Raw genomic sequence first — 6,000 nt, 5'->3', positions numbered from 1 at the left:
GGCCATCATTACTTTTAAATGAAGGTCAGTCAGTGCGAAAAATTGGGAAAACTTTGAAAGTGTCCCCAAGTGCAGTTGCAAAAACCATCAAGCGCTACAAAGAAACTGGCTCACATGAGGACCGCCCCAGGAAAGGAAGACCAAGAGTCACCTCTGCTTCTGAGGATAAGTTTATCCGAGTCACCAGCCTCAGAAATCGCAGGTTAACAGCAGATCAGATTAGAGACCAGGTCAATGCTACACAGAGTTCTAGCAGCAGACACATCTCTTCAACAACTGTTAAGAGGAGACTTTGTGCAGCAGGCCTTCATGGTAAAATAGCTGCTAGGAAACCACTGCTAAGGACAGGCAACAAGCAGAAGAGACTTGTTTGGTCTGAAGAATACAAGGAATGGACATTAGACCAGTGAAAATCTGTGCTTTGGTCTGATGAGTCCAAATTTGAGATCTTTGGTTCCAACCACTGTGTCTTTGTGTGACGCAGAAAAGGTGAACGGATGGACTCTACATGCCTGGTTCCCACCGTGAAGCATGGAGGAGGAGGTGTGATGGTGTGGGGGTGCTTTGCTGGTGACACTGTTGGCGAATTATTCAAAATTGAAGGCATACTGAACCAGCATGGCTACCACAGCATCTTGCAGCGGCATGCTATTCCGTCCGGTTTGCGTTTAGTTGGACCATCATTTATTTTTCAAAAGGACAATGACCCCAAACCTCCAGGCTGTGTAAGGGCTATTTGACCAAGAAGGAGAGTGATGGGGTGCTACACCAGATGACCTGGCCTCCATAGTCACCAGACCTGAACCTAATTGAGATGGTTTGGGGTGAGCTGGACCACAGAGTGAAGGCAAAAGGGCCAACAAGTGCTAAGCATCTCTGGGAACTCCTTCAAGATTGTTGAAAGACCATTTCCGGTGACTACCTCTTGAAGCTCATCAAGAGAATGCCAAGAGTGTGCAGTGATCAAAGCAAAAGGTGGCTACAGTGAAAAACCTAGAATATAAGACATATTTTCAGTTGTTTCACACTTTTTTGTTAAGTATATAATTCTGCATGTGTTAATTCATAGTTTTGATGTCTTCAGTGTGAATGTACAATTTTCAAAGTCATGAAAATACAGAAAAATCTTTAAATGAGAAGGTGTGTCCAAACTTTTGGTCTGTACTGTATATACACATCCAATTCCAACACATGGAATATATATGCTTCGGTTTGGTCACCATTAACCTCTGCAATAACCCAAGAAAAAATAGATGCCACCACCAATTATTTATACAGGCCAATTGGACGCCCATTAGTTTCAGTGATGTGGTTTATAGAGTAAGAGGAACAAAGTTATTACATTTTATTTATTTAATCCTAAAAGTCTTCAGTGTTTATAAGAGTATCCAAAAGATATTACAAAAGGAGACAAAACAATACAGTATATACAGTATAATCACATAATATAAAAACGGATAACAAAAGAAAATTACTAAACCTGACATCACAGGAATGGCTATGATCTTTTAGGAGGGAAGCTTTCCTTTTAAAATGGAGAAAAGGAGAATTATCACCTATGTAATGTTCATACAGCAGTATCACCTACGTAATGTATATACAGCAATTGCAGTATCACCTATATAATGTTTATATAGCAGTCTGTCTCCTACATACACTGTGTTCCAAATTATTATGCAAATAATATTTTCTCAGATTTTCCCAAATTACCTATATGAATTGCAGTCATTGTAATTTTCCAGTCAAATAACTATTAGAGTACAATTGAAAGGTTTTTGTACAAAATGCCTATGATAACAGTATATTTTTTAAAAAATAAAAAACTCAAACTGCACTCAAAATGCATGTTCCAAATTATTATGCACAGCAGAGTTTTCAACCTTTTCGTTTTAATAAAGAACACAAAAATGGTCATTTTTGAAATTATAAGCATTAGCAGGTTATTACAAACTGAAATCAAACAGTTTTCAACTCAAAACTTTATTCTAGGTGATGTTACATTTGCACATAGGACCGCTTGTTCGAAAGGAGCTTCTGAACTCTCTCGTCCATTGAATTTGTCAGGTTTTGGATGGTTTCTGCTTCAATTGTTTGCATGAGGACAGAATACCCTCCCAGAGCTGTTGCTTAGATGTGAACTGCCTCCCGCCATCATAGACACTCCTTTTGATGATGCTCCAGAGGTTCTCAATGGGGTTGAGGTCAGGGGAGCATGGGTGCCACACCATAAGTTTGTCCCCTTTTATGCCCATAGCAGCCAGAGATGCAGATGTGTTATGTGCAGCATGAGACAGGGCATTATCATGCATGAAATGATCTCAATGGTCCAGATGGATGGAGTGGAGGATGGCTGGTTGATGGACACCCCATGCAAACACGGCTACGGCGCTAACAAGGAGGAGGTGGAGTAATGTTTTGGGCTGGAATCATGGGGAGAGAGATTGTCGGCCCTTTTAGGATCCCTGAAGGGGTAAAGATGAACTCCATAATGTATGTTGAGTTTCTCAAACAGCACTTCCTTCCATGGTTCAAGAAGAAGATCCGTGCTTTCTGCAGCAAGATCATTTTCATGCATGATAATGCCCCGTCTCATGCTGCACATAACACATCTGCATCTCTGGCTGCTATGGGCATAAAAGGGGACAAACTTATGGTGTGGCACCCATGCTCCCCTGACCTCAACCCCATTGAGAACCTCTGGAGCATCATCAAAAGGAGTGTCTATGATGGCGGGAGGCAGTTCACATCTAAGCAACAGCTATGGGAGGGTCTTCTGTCCTCATGCAAAACAATTGAAGCAGAAACCATCCAAACCTGACAAATTCAATGGACGAGAGAGTTCAGAAGCTCCTTTCGAACAAGCGGTTCTATGTGCAAATGTAACATCACCTAGAATAAAGTTTTGAGTTGAAAACTGTTTGATTTCAGTCTGTAATAACCTGCTAATGCTTATAATTTCAAAAATGACATTTTTTTTGTTCTTTATTAAAATGAAATGGTTGAAAACTCTGCTGTGCATAATAATTTGGAACATGCATTTTGAGTGCAGTTTGAGTTTTTTATTTTTTTAAAAATATACTGTTATCATAGGCAGTTTGTACAAAAACCTTTTAATTGTACTTGTAACATACCTGGCAGCGTCCTTGCATAGTGGTCCATCTCCCACTGTGCAAGAGCGCGCACTTGATTTCCAGTCCAGACTATTACTTTGGCTTCTTTCCATATGGTCTGCTTTGCTCTGCTCTGTCTGCTTAGGGCGACGCCCGCTGAACTTCCTGTTTCTTATAACTACTGCAGACACACCCCTGATGCTTCCTCAGCCTATTGCTGTCTGTCACCTGGTATTTAACCCAGTTCCTCCCTGGAATCCTTGCCTGAGCATCTTGTTCTGTCAGTTGGCTTCTAGTCACTGATGTGCCAGGTCCTGTCTATGTTTCCTGCCTTGCGGTATCAGTTCCCGTGTCTGAACTGTGTCCTGTCTGTGCACTCTAGCCAGCTGTCTTTCTGCCTTTCCTGGAGGCTGTATTTCCAGGCCCGTGTGAACACACTTTTAACCTGTTCGTCCCGCCCTCAGGGGGCCGCATACCCAGACTCGCTCCTGTATCTCGCTTCAGTAACAGTTCCTGTCTGAACTGTCTCCTAACCTGTCTCCTGTTTTTCTCTATGTCCGTACCTTCCCTTTTTCTGCAGAGTCTGAACCTGCACCTAACTCCTACTCGTTGTCGCTGTACTTCCGTTTGTGAGTTTAGAGTCCACTCGCTACTTCATTGCAAGTATCTTGTGTGTATCTGGTTCTGCCTTTCCCTTCCAGTCTGTTCCGTGTGAACAGAGCCCTGTCCACTCTGCCCTGCCTTGCTCGCCGCTCCGGCGGTTTCTGCCTGCTCTGCCTTGTTCACCGTTCCGGTGGTTCTTGCCTGCTCTGCCTTGCTCACCGCTCCAGCGGTTCTTGCCTGCTCTGCCCCTTTGCTCACCGCTCCGACGGTTCTTGCCTGCTCTGACCCTTTGCTCACTGCTCCGGCAGTCTCGCTCTGCTCTGACCCTTTGCTCACTGCTCCGGCAGTCTCGCTCTGCTCTGACCCTTTGCTCACTGCTCCGGCAGTCTCACTCTGCTCTGACCCTTTGCTCACTGCTCTGGCAGTCTCGCTCTGCTCTGACCCTTTGCTCACTGCTCTGGCTGTCTCGCTCTACTCTGACCCTTTGCTCACTGCTCCGGCAGTCTCGCTCTGCTCTGACCCTTTGCTCACTGCTCCGGCAGTTTCGCTCTGCTCTGACCCTTTGCTCACTGCTCTGGCAGTCTCCCTCTGCTCTGACCCTTTGCTCACTGCTCCGGCAGTCTCGCTCTGCTCTGACCCTTTGCTCACTGCTCCGGCAGTCTCGCTCTGCTCTGACCCTTTGCTCACTGCTCCGGCAGTCTCGCTCTGCTCTGACCCTTTGCTCACTGCTCCGGCAGTCTCGCTCTGCTCTGACCCTTTGCTCACTGCTCCGGCAGTCTCGCTCTGCTCTGACCCTTTGCTCACTGCTCCGGCAGTCTCGCTCTGCTCTGACCCTTTGCTCACTGCTCCGGCAGTCTCGCTCTGCTCTGACCATTTGGTCACTGCTCCGGCAGTCTCGCTCTGCTCTGACCCTTTGCTCACTGCTCCGGCAGTCTCGCTCTGCTCTGACCCTTTGCTCACTGCTCCGGCAGTCTCGCTCTGCTCTGACCCTTTGCTCACTGCTCCGGCAGTCTCGCTCTGCTCTGACCCTTTGCTCACTGCTCCGGCAGTCTCGCTCTGCTCTTACCCTTTTCTCACTGCTCCGGCAGTCTCGTCCTGCTCCACTCTTGCTCACCGCTCCAGGCGGCCTCGTCCTGCTCTACTCTCGCTCACCGCTCCAGGCGGTCTCGTCTTGCTCTGCTCTTGCTCGCCGCTCCGGGCGGCCTCACTCTGCTGTGTTTGTCCACCGCATCTGCGGTTCTGTTCCTGAGTCCCAGTCTGTACTGGGACCTATTCACTCTGTGCTCCAACCTGTCGTACCTGCCAGTACCTCCCTGCCTGCATACCAGTCGTGCTTACCAGCATCCACCTGTCTGTATACCGGCCTTACCTGTCAGTACCTCCCTGTTTGCATACCAGTCGTGCTTGCCAGCAGCCACCCGTCTGTGTGCCAGCCTAACCTGCCTGTTCCTGTATTCTCCGGTGTGGGTCAACAGCCGTGTCCGGGGTTTGACCTGGAGTAGCCCCTGGTCCCTCTGCTCGGTTCCTCCTTGGTGCACTGGCGTCGTATGCCGTCGTGCGACCTTGGTCAGATCGGGTGAATACTTAGTTACGCCCCTCCAGGCATTCACTCTTCGGTACGGTCCAGTGGAATCACTACATATACACGCACACGCCAGTCAGTCCGGGCGTGTGCATCACAGTACTCTAATAGTTATTTGACTGGAAAATTACAATGACTGCAATTCATATAGGTAATTTGGGAAAATCTGAGAAAATATTATTTGTATAATAATTTGGAACACAGTGTAATGTATATACAGCAGTCGCAATCCCTCCTTTATAATGTATATACAGCAGTCATAATGTGATACAGTCAGTAATGTGATATATTCAGCAGTCGCGGTGTCTCCTATATGATGTAAACACATCAGTCTCAGCGCCTCCTATGTGATATACAGTACAGACCAAAAGTTTGGACACACCTTCTCATTTAAAGATTTTTCTGTATTTTCATGACTTTGAAAATTGTTCATTCACATTGAAGGCATCAAAACTATGAATTAACACATGTGGAATTATATACTTAACAAAAAAGTGTGAAACAACTGAAAATATGTCTTATATTCTAGGTTCTTCAAAGTAGCCACCTTTTGCTTTGATGACTGCTCTGCACACTCTTGGTCTGTACTGTATGTATATATACAGCACTCTTGGTGTCTCCTATTTGATGAATATACCCCAGTCTCAATGTATCCTATGTGATGTATGAAGCATAATATAGTATATAGTATAGTGCTGTGTTAAT

Source organism: Phyllobates terribilis, unplaced genomic scaffold, assembly GCF_046119375.1.
Source record: "Phyllobates terribilis strain yellow unplaced genomic scaffold, ASM4611937v1 Scaffold_1__5_contigs__length_1240528914, whole genome shotgun sequence".
Taxonomy (NCBI): domain Eukaryota; kingdom Metazoa; phylum Chordata; class Amphibia; order Anura; family Dendrobatidae; genus Phyllobates; species Phyllobates terribilis.
This window is presented reverse-complemented; position numbering follows the sequence as displayed.